The sequence below is a fragment of the Psammomys obesus genome, unplaced genomic scaffold, assembly GCF_907164565.1.
Source record: "Psammomys obesus unplaced genomic scaffold, mPsaObe1.curated_primary_1811, whole genome shotgun sequence".
In the NCBI taxonomy this organism is placed as follows: Eukaryota; Metazoa; Chordata; class Mammalia; order Rodentia; family Muridae; genus Psammomys; species Psammomys obesus.
The window spans coordinates 18187259-18208186 of record NW_026594428.1 but is presented as its reverse complement, the minus strand read 5'-3'; the positions used below and the strand labels follow the sequence as shown (position 1 = coordinate 18208186).

General features: G+C 42.2%; 1 long non-coding RNA gene across 4 annotated transcripts in view; it reads left to right on the top strand.

The window, feature by feature from the left end:
• The window catches only part of LOC129685448 (uncharacterized), a 142590-nt gene that overhangs the window by 92446 nt on the left and 29216 nt on the right, over positions 1 to 20928 (top strand). The gene's annotated exons all lie outside the window — the stretch shown is intronic.

The following is a 20928-nucleotide window of genomic DNA, read 5'->3' as shown; positions in this document are numbered from 1 at the left end:
TAACATTTTTGAGAATGAGCTTTTGCAGTTATGATGTTGGGATTCTGCTAGAATCTCTGTGAGGGGTGAAATTTTAACTATAAGGGACAGGAGTGAGATGTTCACTGGCATGTCACTTCCAGGTGGAATCATAGCTCCAGTACTCTTTCAGTAGTTTGAAGGCAGTTTTAATTGCTACCTAATTAGGTGGTGGAAGTGGAGAGCTGTTGTCATTTCATCATCTTCTTGTTTTTGACTTTTGCATAATGAGAAAGGAATGGTTTTGAAAGGGGTGTATGTTAGAGATACAGTGCATCGAGGTTTTTGTTTTTCATTTTTGAGTGAGGGTCATGACCAGTGTATGGCTTACAGTTGTCTCTGGATGAAGAGATAGGAATCTAGCACAGAGCTAAATCAATGCCGAGCAAATCTTGGTATGAATTTAGGGGGACAGAATGGGTTGGAAGTGGAATCTGGGATGGGTAATTTGTGACAGAAGTAACAATGGTATAGGAGGTTGTTGTTCAATATTTATTCCTTTTTCAATTCGGAATTGTGGTCTATGGTATAGGAGACATCTTTCAAAGTTTTAGGCCACACACAGTTGGAAGAGTAAGTCTCTTCTGTCTGCTCTACCTTCCCTGAGGTCCTTTTCAAGTGGCAATGTTCTAAGAGTGTTCAGTAACAGAGGGAAGCTAGCGTTGGTCATGTCACTGAAGTCACAGGCAAAAGTCTCTCAGTGGTGACTCAAAGGTGGTCTCTCTTTTGACTGGCTATATGACCCGGCTTTGAGATGCTAAAAGCTTGTAAGACCTCAGCCTCTAATATGCTCCTGTCCCCTTTTATTTTCTGGGAGCAAGCTTGTAGGACCCCAGCTCTTAATACGTGCTTGACCCTCTTCCACCCCCATTTTTCTGGGAGCAAACCCCTTTGAGTTCCTGTCTTGTGATTCCTTAAGCTTAAAACCATAATCACATCATTATCTTTACTTGTTCTTCTTCCTTGTTCTGCCTTGGACATGGCTCATCAAGTCCAGGGAAGTGTGCCATTTTGCTCCACTTCAGGTCTTGTCACGATGGGGCAGTGGAATAAGGTGGTAACAGGAAGAAAACTCCACATACTCCTGAAGTTTTGCTGATAGGTGTGAGAACAGGGCTGGCTTCCTGAACAGGTGACTCCAATCTCCGAGGCAGAAATTTCTAGCTTTTCTGCTTATTTTACTTAGATGCTCACTATTCCAGAGGAGCCAACGGGGACCACAGGGACTTTCCCCTGGCTTGCTACAGAGCTCAGAATTGCTGGGGTGGGATGTCCCAGGCAGTCCCCAGCTTGTAGTAGGTGGGAAGGGGAATAAATTTCTCATGTTGGAGGGGGTTGTCTCTGTGACTTTTATCTTCTCTGGCCTCCTGATCTTCCCAGGATCCATTCCCCTTCTGTAACAGAGCATGAGGAATACAGGAGTGCTAAGGAGTTTTGATTGCCTCATTATCAGGCCGCTTCAGGTATCTCACTGTTTCCAGTATCAGCAGTCTTGAGTACAGTTTGATTTTCTTACCAGAAGCTATGTTTAATTAAGTTACAGTCATCTGCTCTCTCACTGTTGATTTTCATTTTTTTAACCATGTGAGACCTTCCTGTAAGCAAGTTTGGAATACCCTCTTTTCACATTTAAGGCAGCAGTAATTAGACCCAGATTTGCTGAGCCTGTGGGAATTCTACAACCAAAGTGATGTTAATGGTGTTTTAATGTCTGAACTCTGCTGTTCTTATCTGTGAGGTCACAGAGTGGATAAGGGAAATGGCTTTGACATCCTGGTGCTTACTGAAGTTTGAAAAATTCTCCTGAAGGGTGGAAGGTTTGTGGGTTTCTCTTTACTAAATGAGAAACAGTTAAACCATTGAACCTCTGTCAATGTCCATAACGCATTTGTGTTTCTTGCTCTCTTTGTAGTTCAGGTACACTAAGACGTTCAACTGATGTCAGAGGAAATAAAGGCTCTTTTGAATTGAAAAGCAGTGTGAACTAGGAAGTAATAAACACAGGAATATTCAATGATTTACAAAGGGGGATAATCCTCAAAGAAGAGGGTTTTAGAGGGGACTCTGATATCTAATGATTACTGGTTCAACCTTGGTCAGAGAGTTTGCCTGTGCAGTTGGCATTGGTCAATGCAGAGATTCATGACTGGTCAAAGTGCACAGAATAAGTAACTGGTGAGTGCTCGGCCATAAGTGAAACACCAGTATCAGCCTCTGTATTTATAAGGGATATCAAAAAGGAAGGGGCAGAAAGGAGAGAAGAGCTCGAGGATGAGGAGCAAAGCTGTAAAATGCTGGGTAAGGTATGTGCATTATACTCATGAACTCACCACAGCTGTGTTACCTGCGCAAAGACCAACGTAACATGGGGCCTACAAATATTCCATCATGGGCCCCACCCTTTCCCTAAAAAATAATTGGCAGTAAGTGGGTGCTGGGGGAGAGATATTTCCATGTATGTTGTAGTCATTGGCAACTTGTCCATGCTCTAATAAATAACCCTCTGTCCACGCTCATACAAGCAACCCTAATTAAATGTAGTGGGTAACCAGCCAACCAAACCTCCACAAAATAACCAAAGACACATTGAACGAGGGAGAAGACTTAATGGGAGGGAGCAGGTTAGTGACTGTGGGAGAGGGACAGGAGAAAGACCAACATGGCACAAAATGGCCAAACTACATTACACATGTGCATGAAATTGCCAAAGAATAAAATTTTTTTTGAATTTTATTTTTTTCTTATCAGTTACATTTTATTAACTCTGTATCCCAGCCATGTCCCGATCCCTCATTCCCTCCCAGTCCCTCCCTCCCTCCCTCCTCTCCACCGTGCCCCTTGCCAAGTCCACTGATAGGGGGGACCTCCTCCCCATTCATCTGATCCTGTTTTATCAGGTATCTTCAGGACTGGCTGCAAAGCTCTCCTCTGTGGCCTAACAGGACTGCTCCTCCCTTGGGGGGTGGGGAGGCCAAAGAGCCAGCCATTGAGTTCCTGTTAGAAATAGTCCTTGTTCCCCTCACTATGGGAAGCCAATTGGTTACTGAGCTACCACAGGCTACATCTGAGCAGAGGTTCTAGGTTACATCCATACATGGTCCTTGGTTGCATGTCAGTCTCAGAAAAGACCCTGTGCCCAGATATCTTTGGTCCTTGTGGAGCTCCTATCCTTTCCTCATCAGACTAACTCCCCTTCTTTCTTATGATTCCCTGTACTCTGCCAAAGGTTTGGTCATGAGTCTTTGCTTTGAAAACACTGCTAGTTAGAGTCTTTCACATGCGCTTAGACTCCTGTCATATGTTCAATGCGCATCCCATCTGTCTTTCTAAATTAAATTAAATTCACCAAAAGTGGGTTGTATTCTCCCAATACGAGCATGATAGCATTTTACGGTTATTTTAGAAAAACTCTGGATGAAGTTTATTTGTTATTTTATAGTGTAATGAAACATTTACTTCATGGAATAAAGGCAGTTTTCATTATTACTACTTCCGGATTTCTGATAGATGGCCTGTGTAAAACATAAAAGAAAAATAAATGAAACAGAACATGTAGTCATTGTTTCAGAACATTGGCTTACTTGAGATTTTTCCTCTTTTAGGGACCCCAAAGTCGCCTATCCGTTTTTTTCTCTGGAGAAATCTCCAACAAACATTGCACCAAATCCGTAAACTCTACAAACTGTATTTCCATTTCTTGTTTGTTTGTTTTTATTTTTTATTTTTATTAATTACAGTTTATTCACTTTGTATCCCCTCTGAACCTCCCTCCCTCCTCCCCTTCCAATCCCATCCTTCCTCTTTCCCACCCGTGTCCCTCTCCCAGTCCACTGAAAAGGGAGGTCCTCCTCCCCTTCCCTCTGATTTTAGTCTATCAGGTCTCATCAGTAGTGGCTGCATTGTCTTCTTCTGTGGCCTGGTAAGGTTTCTCCTCCCTCAGGTGGAGGTGATCAAAGAGCAAGCCAATGAGTTCATGTCAGAGACAGTCCCTGTCCCCATTACTATGGAGGCCACTTGGATACTGAACTGCCATAGGCTACCTATGTGCAGGGGTTCCAGGCCAACTCCATGAGTGGTCCTTGGCTGGAGTATCAGTTTCAGAAAAGACCCCTGTGCCCAGACTTTTAAGATCTGTCACTGTCCTTGTGGAGCTCCTGTCCTCTCCAGGTCTTACTATCTCCCACTTCTTCTTTAAGATTCCCTGTACTCTGCCCAAAGTTTGGCTATGAGTATTTCCATTTCTTTAAATTTTTTTTAAAATTAATTAATTAACCTTAATCCTATTCATAGCCCTCTTTCTCCTCTCCTCCTGACCTCATCCTTCCTCCTTTTTCCCCCTTTTCCCTCTCCCCTACTCCTCAGAAAAGGAAAACCCCCCTTAGCAACCCACCCCAGCACATAAGGTCACATCAGGACTGAGTGCATGTTCCCCCCTCTGTGGCCTGGTGAGACAGCCACACCAAGAGAGAGTGATCAAAGAGAGGGCAACAGAGTCCATGTCAGAGACAGCCCCTGCTCTCCTTACTAGAGGACACAGTCTCTATCGCCTAATGGTTTTTGGTTGGTGCTTCAGTCTCCACAAGCCCCTCTGGGCCCTGGTTTGTTGGCTCTGTTGATATTCTTGTGGAGCTCCTGTCACCTCCAGGTCCTTCTATCCTTCCCCTTACTTTTCCACAAGATTCCCTACAATTCTCCCAGTGTTTAGTTGCAAGTCTCAGCATCTGTTTCGATCAACTGCTGGGTAGAGCTTCTCAGAGGTCAGCTGTGCTAGGTTCCCATCTGCAAGCATAGAAGAGTATTGTTAATAATGTCAGGGGTTGGTTCTCTCCCATGGGGTGGGCCTCAGATTGGACCAAGCACTGGTTGGACATGCCCTCAATCACTACTCTGTCTTTATCCCTGCATGTGTTGCACGCAGGGTAAATTTTGGGTGGAAGTTTTTGTGGGTGATTTGGTGTTCCCCTCCCTCTACCAGGACTTCTGTTTAGTTAAAAGTAGTCCTGTTCAAAAAACAAAACAAAAAAAAGTAGTCCTGTTTAGACCCCTGCTATTAGAAGTCTCAACAAAAGTCACCCAGAATGGGGGTAGGAGGACAGAGATCCTGCAGAAAGAAGATAAATCATGGGCGGGAGCATACCTGTGGCAAGCTGTATTTCCATTTCAATAATGCCTTACTTTGCTAGTTGTCTTCTGTGAGATATGCTCAAGTCTTGCACAAACATGAAGGACTTTCTGAACAGATACTCCTTGGTGTTACATGGCCCTTTATTATCATAGCAACTTTCCCTAATACAAACTCAGCACGTTTTTATGCCACCATATTTACTGATCATCATGTTCTAGATATTGAACAAGGATGTCAAGACTTCGAGACACTCAGATGGATTTGAATTGCTAATATCTTATAGGAAGTCTGCCAAGCAAATGTAAAAGTTCCTATAGCATGAGACAATGGAGATAGAATGGAAATAGGTCAGGTCATAGCTCCAGAGAATCCTGCTTACTGGACATAGCATTTAATCTAAACTGTGAGGTGTGAGTAGGCATCAAATGGTGGCAGAATGCATATCAAGTAGTAAGTTATGAAGACTTTGTGGCATGGCCAAGACATTGGTGTCATTAGAGTGGGAGACTCAGGCATGAAGCTGAAGGAGCTGCTGGTGGAGAGGCATTTTCTGATGTCAACAGTCTTGAAGTTCAGACTATACCCTGGAAGGTCTTGGGAGTGCAGCAATGGAACTGGATTTATGCTAAAGAGGTAAAAATCTAGTTTAAAGTAGGTGACAGACTCCAGAAGGACATTCTCTGGAATAGAAGACACAGGAGATGCTGTGCAGTGAACATGCTGTGCAGACAACATGCTGGACTGTGCAGTACCGGTTTCTAAACTGCTTACTGGAACAGGCAGAGCGAAGAAGGAGGGAGAATTTAAAGTAAACTCTAAAGCTGCATGGGTGGCAGGTCAGACATGTATGTTCACAGGGTGCCCAACAGTAAGAGACCCAGCAGGGAGTTTCACAAAGCAGCCTACTCTAGAGTCTGTAACACTTTTTTTTAATTTAATTCTATAATAGTTTCATACATGAAGGCAATGAATTTTAGTTGTTTCCATCTTTATTCTACTCTCTTACCCCATCCCTCTCCTGCTGACATTCTTTCTCTCCCCAACAAGTTTCCCCCACTTTCATAGTAACTTGTTGTGTGCTGCCCACTGAGTTTGAAGACAGTTGTTTGGATGTGTGGGCGATGAAGCTATTTATGAAGTCTGCAACTTGAGAACCAGGTTCTGACTGAAGACAGGGACTTCTGTTCACTCAGACGGTAGTAGACAGCTGCCCTGATGATGAGTGGAAGCCAGATCAGGAAGGGGAGAACTGGAGGAAGTTTGTTGTTTAGTATTAAACAGAGGAGGAACAAAACAAGGCAACATCAGGAAAGAAGTCAGGGAGATGAGGAAAAACCGGGATTATTCTAGAATCTTCCCATGTTGCTCCATGTGGTGTTGGCATGCCTACTTTCTCTGGTACACATTTCATTGTTTTGTTGTTGTTTGTTTGTTTGTTTGTTTGTTTTGTTTTTTTCCCCCTTGAGTTGCTTAGATAGAATGGTAGCTTCTCCTACTATACAAGTCCCCAAATTTGGATGACCTTTTCCATCATGATGGATCTCATCTGAGTGGCTAAAGAAGATGGAGCACCATAATTATTATCTTCAGGTTCTATACCTTGAAGAAAGCTGTTTTTCCCCACCTTGGGGCATGTGAAGGGTCCAAGCAGGCTTCATAAGATACTGTAGGCCTGAGTTTCTGTTTCCTGGTAATGTTCCCACTGTTGCTTGGACCCTTTTTCTATTTCTCAGAACATGAAACTCTAGTTCATGGAAACAAGATACAATAACTCAGTAACCTCCCTGAAAATCACAAACAGTAATCTAGTAGCCACCTTGAAAATCCCCAAGCACATGACCAATTAAATTAAAGGTTAGTTAGAAACCTTCACTTATCTAGTCAAAACGATATTGTTATCTAGGTACTTTTTGTTAGCACTCTTTGTTACCTTGGCATACCATGTTACTTGAACACTCCATGAAGTCCACCACCACCCCCAACAACCTGTAGATCAGCACCAACAGATCAGTTTATGACAAGTTTGGTTCTGCTAAATGTGAACCAATCATGTAATTGCCAAAGTTGGAAAGTCCCTTTTCCTGCTCAAACTATAATAGAAACCCAGCATTGTAGCTACTTGAGGCTCTCTCCCTAATCCACTGCATTGGTGGTGGTGGGGAGTCTGAACTTAAGCCCATAATAAAGACTCTTCATTCTTGCATACTTGGTAGGTCCTCCTGGTAGTCTTTGGGGTCTTTGCGATCTGGGCATAACACATGCAAAGTTCTGACCACCAATAAATACTTTTTAAATGTTTAGAGTGAACTTGAACAACTACAAATACTTGGGAATAGTCGAATATTTTCTTTTTGAAGTTTTCTCAATCACTGCAATGTTATGTCCATTTTCACATAGTCTATGGGGGGGGGACTCACACTGATGTTATTTATTTCTTAGCATTTGTTTTTTTTCTTGAATATTCCTTGACTGGTTTGTCTACCATCAGTGCTCTTATAAACCTTCTTTTGCTTTCATTTGTATCAATTTTCAGTATATTAGGTCAGCTCTGGCTAGATTACATTGTGATTTATTTTTGAACAGGCGCCGTCCATGTACTTCTTTGTGGTCACACCATCCTCTCTATGGGAAATGATCAATGCTAAGTGGTCTGAATTGGTTGCTCCCAGTTTATTAGAACACTGGCCAGTTGTCACTACAAAGATCTCATTTCTGTCATCGTTTCTTGCTTCAGTTTTAGATTCTGTATTAAAATGACAAAGTCATGTTGTGAGATGTGCTGATTAAATGGACAACCCAAGAAAGTCACCACAAAAACTTTACTGATTGCTGGCTTTTAGTTCTAAACAGTTGAGTGGGGCACAATTTTCTTTAAAGACACTTGTCTTTAAGCATATTCAGAAACTTCTTCAAACATATTCAGCCCAAATGTGTAGACTAAGTAAACTTTGAGATCGGCACACCAGTGCAATTCCCATTGTTGCTTGATGTCCTCCAAGCAAAGTATCCATCAGAGTAGTTAAAGAGAATGATGCCTAGGTGCCCGGGGAGAATATGAGTTATCTCTTGCTACAGAGATAATTATAACAGACTCTGTCTTAAAACAGCACATATCTATATCTTGTACTTCTGAAGTCCAGAACCTTTTAGGCCTCCAGTGTGTGGGTCTATGGGTATGGATGCATTTCTTCTGAAGGCTCCAGAGGCGATTCCACTTCCACCACCTTCCTTTCTTCTAGATGCCAACCATGTTTCTGAGTTCAAGACTGCTAACGACTACAGTATTTTCCATACCATGGAATCATTACAACAAAAGGTGCCCATGGGAGGAAGTCAGTGTCCACATGGGAGGAAGTCAGTGTTCACATGGGAGGAAGTCAGTGTCCACATGGGAGGAAGTTAGTGCCTTGGGCCCTGTGATCTTGCCCAGAAGGGCCCACCTTTGCTTTTCCCACTATTCTCATCCATGTTCCATGCTTCACCATCTCTTTTTCTTATCTTTCAATTTCACACTTAGTCATTGCTTTTATTCATTTTGAAAGGCCCAATGCAGGAGTAATGATTACATACTTTTAATTTATCAAGTTAACATATAGCCTGTACCTGATAGCGTGCACTCTCAATTCTGGATGAGTTATAAGACAAGATAGGGAAGGACACAAGGGATTGTAGCCACATAAAAAATGCCTCATTGTGCACTTGCTGGTGGATCTTCATCGGAATCCCAGAGCAAATGCATTTTATTGATTTTTTTAATGTTTAAAAGTCTTATCTGCTTAAGTGCATATTCCATGTTTCAAACACTATGAAATAAGACTTCAACAGACACAACACATCCTACAATGTACAGAAATGATTGTGGCCTATTGTGCAAGTATTTGTAGGTTCATTTATAGTTTTATCAACTTGTGAGTTATCAGTTCCATTTTTCTCATGTTCCATACACAGTGTACATGTTCTTGTTCAGTGTAAGAATGATGGCTTTCAAAATTATACAGTGCTTGTTACCCAGGAGGTTTGTTCCCGTGGTGAGGATCTGAAGATGTCCGAGTATCTATCACAAAGAGAAAACTTACTAATAAGTGGTTACAAATAGCATGTCACTCTCCATAGATAGGCATGTTCCCCCATTATCAATATTTTATAGAACAAGTAAACTTCAAGAGTTTATCATCTCAAGGACTATTCTTCGTGTAGTTGGAAGTGTTGGTTACCTCTTTCTGCCTCTCTGCTCTCCCTAGTTCCTACTTTACCACAGACCCCCCAGCAGTTATTAAGCTCCCAATATCTCCAGAGTCCCCCAGTCTGAAGCCTCATCTGAGCTCATATTCTTTTTTTATTTTTATTAATTATAGTTTATTCACTTTGTATCCCCCCATAAGCCCCTCCCTCCTCCCCTCCCAGCCCCACCTTCCCTCCCCCTTCTTCTCGCTTGCCCTTCCCAAGTCCACTGATAGGGAAGGTCCTCCTCTTCTTTCTTCTGATTTTAGTCTATCAGATCCCATCAGGAATGGCTGCATTGTCATCTTCTGTGGCCTGGTAGGGTTGCTCTCCCCTCAAGGGAAGGTAATCAAAGAACAGGCCTATCAGATTATGTCAGAGGCAGTCCCTCTTCCCATTACTATGGAACCCACTTGGATACTACTCTGTCATGGACTACATCTGTGCAGGGGTTCTAGGTTATCTCCATGCATGTTCCTTGGTTGGAATATGAGTCCCTGGGAGACCCCTGTGTTCAAATTTTTTGGTTCTGTTTCTCTCCTTGTGGGGTTCCTGTCCTCTCCAGGAACTATTTACCACTATTTACTATTTACCACTTCTTACTTAAGATTCCATGCACTTTGCCCATCAGTTGGCCTTAAGTCTCAGTGTCTGCTTTGATAGTCTATAGGGCAGAGCCTTTCAGAGGCCCTCTGTGGCAGGTTCCTAACTTGTTTCTTGTATTCTTCTTCTTATGTCTATCCTCTTTGCCTTTCAGGATGGGAATTGAGCATTTTAGTCAGGGTCCACTCTCTTGATTAGTTTCTTTAGATGTTAAGGGTTTTAGTAGGTTTATCCTATGTTATATGTCTATATGAGTGAGTATATACCGTGTGTGTCTTTCTGCTTCTGGGACAGCTCACTCAGGATGATCCTTTCCAAGTCCCACCATTTACCTGCAAATTTCATGATTTCCTTATTTTCCATTGCAGAGTAATACTCCATTGCGTAGATGTACCACAATTTCTGCATGGTACTAGAATAGAAACAGAATGGTGGATCAATGGAACCGAATAGAGGACCCAGAAATAAAGCCACACATCTATGGACACCTGATCTTTGACAAAGATGCCAAAACCATACAATGTAAAAAAGATAGCATCTTCAACAAATGCTGCTGGTCTAACTGGATGTCTATATGTAGAAAAATGAAAATAGATCAATACTTATCACCATGCACAAAGCTGAAGTTCAAGTGGATCAAAGACCTCAACATAAAACCAGACACACTAAATCGGTTAGAAGAAAAAGTGGGGAATACCCTTGAACTCATTGGCACAGGAGACAACTTCCTGAACAGAACACCAACAGCACAGGCTCTAAGAGCAACAATCAATAAATGGGACCTCATGAAACTGAAAAGCTTCTGTAAAGCAAAGGACACCATCATCAAAACAAAATGACTGCATACAGACTGGGAAAGAATCTTCACCAACCGTTTATCTGATAGAGGGCTAATATCTAGTATATATAAAGAACTAAAGAAGCTGAAAAGCAGCAATCCAAGTAATCCAATTAAAAAATGGGGAACAGAGCTAAACAGAGAATTCTCTGTAGAGGAATATCGAATGGCAGAGAAACACTTAAAGAAATGCTCAACCTCATTAGCCATTAGGGAAATGCAAATCAAAACGACCCTGAGATTTCACCTTACACCCATCAGAATGGCCAAAATGAAAAACTCAAGGGACAACACATGCTGGAGAGGCTGTGGAGAAAGGGGCACCCTCCTCCACTGCTGGTGGGAATGTAAACTCGTACAACCACTGTGGAAATCAATCTGGCGCTTTCTCAGATAACTAGGAATAGTGCTTCCTCAAGATCCAGCCATACCACTCCTAGGCATATATCCAAAAGGGGCTCAAGTACACAATAAAGACATTTGCTTAACCATGTTTGTAGCAGCTTTATTTGTAATATCCAGAAGTTCGAAACAGCCCAGATGTCCCTCAACTGAAGAATGGATGCAGAAATTGTGGTCCATCTACACAATGGAGTATTACTCTGCAATGAGCTCATATTCTTGAGTTGTTCCTCTCCAGAATTTTCCATAGAGAATGAGGATCTTGAGAACCATGTCACCAGATTTCTTGCAGGCACCCCACATCTGATGACCTGGTTTGTTCAAAGGAGCCATACCCCATTCTATTCTCTGGGGTGACTGGAAAGGCAGGCTGTAATTTAGAATGTCTGAATTCTCTAGTATACAAATTTCCTGGCATGTTAAGAGCTGCCACATGGGAGATATGTTTAGTTGTCAAATGAACCCTGAAAACTCAATGTACATTGTTGCCCATGAAAACAAATCCCATAAAATGTGGCATGTGATTCGACAGTATTTCCTGTTGTCATAAAGCCTACAAAACTGGGGAACCCAAAGCCATGTTTGGAGAAAAGCATCTTTGAAGATGAGCTGTCTTCAGTCGGTAGGAAGTATTTGGGGGAGATTCAGTATCAAGTGAAGCAGAGGTCTGTGCTGCTGTGTCAATCTCCCTTTGAACATCTTCTGTAAAGGCATTGATTCTACCATAAGGATCTTCCCATGGCTCAATCGCTGCCCAAAGGCCTCACCTCCAAATGCTACCAATTTGGAATTCCTCCAGGTGGGGTGGCATGGCACATTCAGGCTGCAGCATCAGCTTCCCTACATCTGTCGCACAGATTCAGTTCCCTCCCCAGCCTCTCCAGACTTTGAGCTCTTCCCTCTACTGAGTCAGTTCTGGCTGGGGTTTCCTCTGCCCACAGATAATGCATTGTTCATGTCAGAGGACACAGGGTGGACACACACACACACACACACACACACAGAGAGAGAGAGGGGGGGGAGAGAGACAGAGATAGAGACACACAACACACACAGAGAGACAGAGACAGAGAGACAGGTAGAGAAAGAGACAGACAGACAGGCAGAGACAGACAGAGAGAGGCATGCATGAGAGTCCAGTTTTTTAACTGTTGAAGGTGAGAGGGCAAAACTGATTCCTGTCACTCTCTTTTGGCCCTTGACCTTTACAGACAGTGTACACAGCTGGCAGGGAGGGGCTGAAGAGCATAGGGAGACTAGTCACAGGAAGTCAGGAGACTGGAACCTGATAGAGTGGTAGGCATCCTCCTGCAGCTTGCCCTGGCACTTTATGAATAATGGTGAGTGAGTGTGACTTCCTCTGTGGCCCACAGCTGCTCCTACTTGGTGTGCTCTGTGGTTGGGATTCAGATCCATTTCTTCCTGTATGTGTCACCAGGCCTTCTAGCATTCTGTGCACATCCCTTTTCTCCATTATCACTCAGATACTCTTACCTGAAAGGGTTATGTTTTGGTTGTGATCTTATTTGACTAAGAAGCAAATCGTCAACAAAGGTGTTTCTAGAAAACAGAACAGTGTCTTAGGAATTAAAGAAAGGCTAAGTTCAAACAAATGCTCCCAAGGAGATCAAAGTCCTTACATGCCATCTTTGTATGTCACAGCTCGAAACTGAAAGCCAAAAAAAAAAAAAAAAAAAAAAAAAAAGGGTAGGCATAACTTATTTTAGGTCTTATCTCTTGTTGTTGCCAACTGTAATATTTTTTTCTACTTGAAATAGAATCTCTGTTAGTGATTGTTATTGGATATTTTTATAACCTGTGTTGGCACTATACAAATTGTATTCTCTGAGTAAGTTTTTCTGCTTTACAACGTCTACACAGGTGGACATTTGTAATCAAGGAGTAGGGTGTGTGTGGTTGACAAATGGCTCTCTCTCAGGAGATTCGGAATCAGCATCATGCATTTTGTAACTTTTCATTCCTTTACATTCATAAGCTGAACACGAAGCACTGTGTTTGTAATTTATTCTTTTGACAGATGAGCATGCCTTACGTGGTGTGGAGACCAAGGCTATTTGCATGGGTAACTGTACATCATTTTGAAGCAGAGAGGAGAGTGGTGGCTGGAAGATGAAATCCTCCTAGACTCTAAGGTGTCAACTGAGGAATTTGTTGGAGAGGCAGTTTCAAGGAGTTAGTGAGGAAGTACTGTGCATTTTCCAGTGTGTGTGTATGTTCACGTGTGAATGTACATGTGTGTAGGTAGGCAGGTGCAAGTGGAAGCCTGAGGTTTAGTCTCACTGGCCAGAAAGTTCCCTGTCTTTCCTTTCCCAGTACTGAGATTATGAACATATGCCTCCATGCCAAGCATTGTAAAGATGGGTGATGGTAGCTGAGCGCAGGGCCTTATGCTAATGCAGCAAGCACTTTACAGACTGAGCCACCTCCCCGCCACATTCTGTCTTTTTAACATAGATGATCTACTCTTGTCTTGTAATAGAAAGCACATTGTTTCTGGAGAGAGCTGTGCAGGGCAGAGTGTATATTAAAATCTGAATGGAGCACTTGTCTCATCACCAAGAAGTACTTGATGAAATTTTTAGGGGCAGTCAAGGAACTACTTAGTTGTAAAAGACCTTTGTGTATGGACTGCAAAGATGAGGGGGCACAGTGAGTGAGCTGTTGTTTATCCTTGCACAAAATTTTGTTTTAAACATAGTGTCTGAAATAAAAACTATCATAGCAAGAAAGGAAAGTATTACTGGACAAAACCATAGATATCAGAGAGTAAATCTGCTGGAAAGGCCTTGGGAGTCTCTCTAGGTTAACCATTTTATTCTGGAGCTGGAGAAAATGAAGATTCACACAGAGAGTGATTTTCTAGACCAGAAGATGGCTCAATGGGTAAGATGCTTTCCCAAAGTTGAGGTCCTGAGTTCTAATCCCCAGAACCCAAGGATAAGACAGACATGGTAGTGTGTCTGCAACCCCAGGATCTTATGTTGAGATATTATGGAAATAGGGAGTCCAGGAAGACTCACAGCACACACACACACACACACACACACACACACACACACACACACACACACACACACCCTTCTCATTTTGTTTCTCCTATAGAAAAGGACTACAATAAAACAAACATGGCTTCCTATTAACAAAGTTCAGATCCCAAATCTACTGGTGTCTTCATCTGAGTCTTCCAGAACTGTGAAGTTTCTGTCAAGTGTATCCCATGATTCCTATCCATGTTTTGGAGGCAGGATTTCTTACTGAAACTAAAGCTCTCCAATTCAGAGCAGCCTACCCCAGGATTTCCTGTCTGCCTTCTGAGCACTGGGGCTATCAGCAGCCACCATGCTCGTCCAGCTTTAATGTGGGTTCTGGTTGTCACACTGTGTAGTAAAGACTGAGCCTTTGTTTCGGTGCACTGGGAAAGCTACTTAATCTCTCTGAGCCTTTCTTTCCTGCCTAGAAGATCAGAAAGATCACAGATATTTCTTAGGAATTGTTTTAAAAATCCATTTTTAAAAAGCCCAGCAAAGTCTCTAGTATGGTGCCTTGCACTTAATAGTTCTCCTAAAAGCACCACTTGTGTCTTAAGAGGTTTCCATTTTTCCATCTGTGAGGATGCATCCAGGGATGAATGAGCGTGAGACCCTACAATAATGAGACATCCAAGTGTTCTGCTGGGACTTCTTGACTTTATTCCTACTTAATGAATTCAAAGCAGACAGTACAGACTTCCTGGAGATCTTATTACCTCTGAACTTGGAGATGAAAACCTAGGCAGCTGGTGACAGGGTTGAGAACTAAGGGAAAACAAGCCCAGGGTGACTCTGGTCCCTGAATCCAGCCAAGCCCCAAACCTAATCATTTCTAGACTTTTCATTTCATGTGTCAATTATTTCCATTTTGTTTCTTGCAATCTGGGTCAGGGTTTTGGTCACATGCAACAAAAGAATTGTGACAGCTGCTGTGCTCCAGAGAGACATTCTCACATTCTTATAGCTTTATTGTCATTCTTTAATGTCAATTCCCAACCTGGAAGCCCTGTTTTCTTTCTTTCATGCATGGAGCCACCGAGAGCCAGGCTTCTCCTAATTATCTGCCTCTTCTTAGATCCTAGGACAACTGTTTTTTATAGCTCAAGGATGCTTTAACCTGAAGTGTCTGCTGGATTTTTTTTTCTTTTTTCTTTTTTTCTTTTTTTTTTTTTTTTTTTTTTTTTTTTTTTTTTTTTTTTTTTTTTTTGCAGCTATCAGTTTAGAGATGGTACCCTATAAACCACAACAGCATCTTTAGTGCCAAAGACTTGATCAATAATGAATAACCATTATGTCTGCAGACCAACTCCAGCATCTGGTCTGGAGGTGCCAGTATGAAGCCTGAGCCTCATGGGCAACATGAGCCAAACAGAAGCAGCATGTACTCAGTCACAGTGAGGATCATGGGAGTTTTTCCTTCTCTTCCCAATGTCACCTTTATGTCATCACTGACTTGCTAATTAGCCTTCTTGAAACTTGCTACAATTTGGGTTAAGACTGAAGGAAACAGCACCATGCTGTGGGGCCTCTGGTAAACAGGGCTATTACAATCATTTCTATCACTACCCTTACTGCTTGTGACACCAGCTTTTCTTTTTTCAAATTTTATTCAAATTTACATCCCACGGGTGCCCCTTCCCTCCTTCCCTCACAGTCCTCTCACTTCCCCTTCTTATCCCTTTCCCTCCCCCTTTCTTCCCAGAAAAGAGGAGCTCCCCCCAACCCCCATATTAACTCTCCCAGCACATCAAGTCACATCAAGACTAATCATATCCTCATCTCCTGAGGTCAGGCAAGGGAGTGCTGCCAAGGAGAAGTGATCCAAAAGCAGGCAACAAAGACCATGTCAGAAACAGCCCTGCCCTTCCACTTGCTAGGTAACCCATAGGAAGACCAAGCCACCCATCAGCCTCATGTGTGCAGAGGGCCTAGGTCCAGACCTTGAATGCTCCTTAGGTGATGCTCACAGTCTCTGAAAGGCCGCATGTGAATGGCTTAGTTGCCTCTTCTGGTATTCTTGTGGAGTTCCTGGCCCCTCAAGGTCCTTCCATTTTTTCCTCAACACTTCCACAGGACCCCAAGATCCCCACACCATGCTTGGCTGCAAGCCCCAACATCTGTCTCCATCCACTGCTGGCAGGAGCCTTCCAGACTACCGTCAGGTTAGGTTTTTGTCTGCAAGTATAGCAGCACATCATTAATAGTGTCAGGGACTGGCTTTCTACTGTGGGGTGGGTCTCAGGTTGGGCCAATTACTGGTTGGACATTTCCTCAATCTTTGTTCCCTCTTTATCCCTGCACTTTCTGTAGGTAGGGTAATTTTTTTCTATGGAAGGTTTTGTTGGTGGGTTGTTGTTCCCCTCCTTCCATTAGCATTTACTCTCTTATAAGTGGACATTAGACCTTTAGTACAGGATATCCATACTACAATCCACAGACCCAAAGAAGCTAAGGAATAAGGCTGGCTCAAGGAAGGGTGCTAGAATGTCACTGAAAAGGAGAAATAAAACAGACAGCAGAAGTGGATGAAGAGAAGGAACTAGGCAGGAGATGGAATGGGGAGGAAAAAAAGGTGAGGGTCAGATGTGGGGAAAACTGGGGTGGGAGGTGAGAGGGCTAGGAACAAGAAAAGAAACTGAGGGTGAACATCTCTTTGTCAAGCTGGAGACCTTTGACATTGTAGGTTCCTGGGAGGACATGGGTGTGACTCAAGCTGAGATTCCTAATGGGGAGATATGAAGACTGAAATGACCACCTCCTAGCCAGGCAGGACACCAGTTTTTCTTAATGAAATCTAGATTCTTCTGATGGCCTCTGAGGAAGCAGGTAGGTCTGTGAGGAACCTTAGCCTGAATGTTGGGGATTGAAGTGCTTGGAGGAAGAGTCCCAAGATCCAATAGGTTTCTAAGGATGTCAGTTATTTAGAGTTCTCTTCAGAGAACCTCCTTACTTTCAGTGCCATACATTGACTTGCAAAAGCTGAAAAGCTCTGTACAGCAAACTGGCTTTGGGTATTGAAGCTGATGGCCTTACTCTGTGAAGATTGTTACAATTAAGATGGATTCATTTGTGTTAAACCAGAACAAAGTGAATGAATGAATGAATGAGAAAGAAAGAGAAAAGGGAGAGGGGAAGAAGGGGGAGAAAGGGAGGAGAGACTGAAAGACAGAGATGCAGAGAGAGACAGAGACACAGAGATGGAGAAAGAGATGGAGAAACACACACACATACAGACAAAAAGAGTATCCCTGGAATAAAGAGCTCTGTCAGAATCACAGCTTGTACCAGGAACAATCATCCATACCATTGCATGCTATTTAAATTATTTAATTCATCTTGATTTAGCTTTGGTGGGTCAGATCTTAAAATGTAGTCATTTCTTTTAGATTTTTTATTTTAAAGTATATACATTTGAGCCTCTGAAATTTTCATGTCTATTGTAGTATCTCCCTTTTAAAAATAATTTTGTTAATATGAATCTTCTTTCTTTTGGTTAATTTTTCTAAAAGTTTGCCAACCTTGTTAATCCTTTTGAAATTCAACTGTTCACTTCATTCATCCTTTTCTCTCTTCTATGCCATTAAGCTCATCCTTGATTTTTAAAAAAATTGTGTTTTTTTTTAAAAAGATTATAATATATTATACAATTTCCTTTCTTTAAACCTTCCCACATGCACTCTACACTCTCTTTCAAATAGTTGGCCTTTTTGTCATAAATTGTTGTTACAATATACGTGTGTATACATATATATTCATATACACATATGTAAATATATTCATACATATATATGTGTGTATGTATTTATATATGAGCAAATACAGCCTGGCTAGTCTGTATAATATTACTAGTATGTATGCTTTAAGAGTGACCTTTTGGCAGTGGATAATTTATTGGTGTGTTCTTCCCTGGGGAAGACTATTTCTCCTACTTTTGGCATGCCTTAGTTGTCTGTAGTTCTTTGCATTGGGTTGAAACCTCATGAGCTTTCCTCATATGCTTTGATACATACTGATGTCATCCTTGTAAAGATCATGTTTAGACAGTCATGTTGGTGAGACTTTATGAGACTTTCTGACCATCCTAAGAGACACAATCACCCAGCAAACTCCCCATTCTTCTGCTTTCTGCAGTCTTTCTGTCTCTTCCACAATGCTCCTCACGCATTAGGGGCAGACATTGTATTGTAGATTTATCAGCTGGGATTAGGTTCCACAACTCTGAATTTTGATTGGCCATGGTTTTCTGTAATGATCTCTGTCTCTTGCAAAGAGAAGTTCCCTTGATAAGGGATGAAGACTATGCTTATCTTGGGTATAAAGATAAATATTTAGAATGTAGTTAAGGATTATGTTGGTTTAGTGAAGTGAAGATTCTCTTCCAAGATTCGTGACTTCAATTGCCCTAGGTTGTTTTCCAGAACCAGGTATAATTCTGATATTGTTGAGCTAGTCTTAAGTCCAATTACAGAGGTGTTTTTTACTGCTAAGGTGTGCATTCCACTATCACATGCTTAGGGTTATAATTCCATGCTGGCCATTGTTGTGATTCATGGCATCATAGCTGGGTAGGACTATTGATTACTTTCCTAATTTGGAAGCTTAGATAGCACCTTCTGGTACTATAAAAGATAGTTCTCATGGATCAGGCCTTTTCCGCAGTTCTAGCTCAGGAGTTTCCAGGCCCTGTGTCGGAAGTTCATGGTGTCTCCAGCAATAGGGACTTACCTTCCATCTCTGGGGGCAGCCAAGAGCAATAGCAATTGATCATAATGTTTTGGGGAGTCTCTTGGACAGCTCATGACAATAACACAAAAGAGAGGTTCTCATGTCTGGGGTTGGGTTTTTTTGTTAGGTGGTCTTGGCTCTTAGAGGGAGTATTGTAAGACCAGATGAGAAATTTTCAGTTAAACCATATATGTATATACACAAACTTATGTGAAGCTATCTTTAGATAAAAATGATCCTCTTAGGACTCCCCTCATTGTGTATCATAAATTTTTATATTCTGTGCTTTTAGTTTCATTAAATTTTAAGAATTAAAAAAAATTCCTTTTAGTTTCAGAAATAATTAACACTAAATACCTTTGGAAAAAGCCATAAGAAAACTAGTGTGGAAGATACCAACAATATATACATACACATATATAAACAGAGTCTTAATAAAGTTGCCCTATAAGGAGATCACAATGACCCACTAGACACTACAGGTTAACAGATAAAGCTCCCAATGTCAGGAATGGGTTACCTCTTTTGGAGTTGTTGGCCAATGAGGTATGATTGGCTTTCAGGCAGTCTAGCCTATTGTCAACACTATTGGATACCCTTCACCTCTGATAGATTATAAGACCTATTGTAGAAGTCATCACATACTTTACTATATATAGAATCAAGTTAGGACTAACTGGAAGCTTAATTCATACTGGCTAGCCTTCATGGTGCTAGGAGATACTATGTATTGTACCATAGGCAGAAGGTAATCATCAGTCATACCCAGCTGTGGAATAGTGTCCTGGTAAGGCATGCCTACTGATACAATGGTGGAATAAATGTCACAGGAGTAACCAATCAAGTGTCAGCCACTGTGACTGATTTACATAAATCGTATTTCACATGATTTTTTTTTTTTCTTTACTGGGCATTGAACACAGAACCTCAAGGATAGTAGTTAAATGTTTTGCTCCCGAACAAAATCATATTTACTTTGAAACAGGATCTCACTAAGTTGCTCAGGCTAACTTTGAACTTGTACTTCTCCTGTCAGCTTCCCAAGTATCTGGGGTAACAGGCCTGGTGGCACTGGAAGAGGAAAGTTCTATATGCGATGAAAGGCACACATCTCTACAACTTGGAGTGTTCCGGTTGGAGTTCACGCACCAGCAAGAGATCTTGTTCTCTTCTCTTTGGAAGGCCAAGAACAGCCCAGGAAATTGTGTTCTCTACTCAGTCTTATGGGACACAGGAGGGTACACTGTGTGGAGGCTGCCCACAGAGTCTGCTCTGCAGCACTGCCAGTGAGATCCTCACTTGAGGTGCTCACAGAAGGAGCTTGTGTCTAAAATGTGAATGAAGCCTTGACAAACCAAGGTTCAGTTCTCTTATTAAGGACTCACATACTAGTCTGTTTGTGTGGGATCTTCTGGGTAAAGGAGACTCAGAACCATTCAGATTTTTAGTGGTCATGTACACACTCCTTAATATAAGTACTGTCTGGGTAGAACCTGATGACCAAACACAGATAGGAGATCTAGCTGAGTGGTTACCAGGAGAATGATGAGCACAGAGCATGAGGAGTCTGAGGGTTGTTTGCTCCAAAGCAAGCTTTGCAATAGCTTCTAGATTTAGGGATTTGGGACTTTGGATTTCAGAGTGTCAGGAAGACATTTCCCCAGAAAATCTGGGTGTGGGAGGGCTGGACAACCCGGGATCTCTAATATGCATCATGTGCTTTCCAGAAGCTTGACTTACTTTCTGCTTTTGTCTTATGGAAGTTCCAGTGTGGCCTTTGGTTGGGTGATAAAGATTATCTGGTAATGCTCACCTCCTGCTGATAGACTGGCCACAACCTCCTCTGCACCATGGTGGAGATATGCCAGCCACCGTGGTGTTCCTACTGGTCTGGGGGAGTATTGCTGAAAACTGTGGCTTCTCTGGCAAGGGCTGTGCTATGTCCC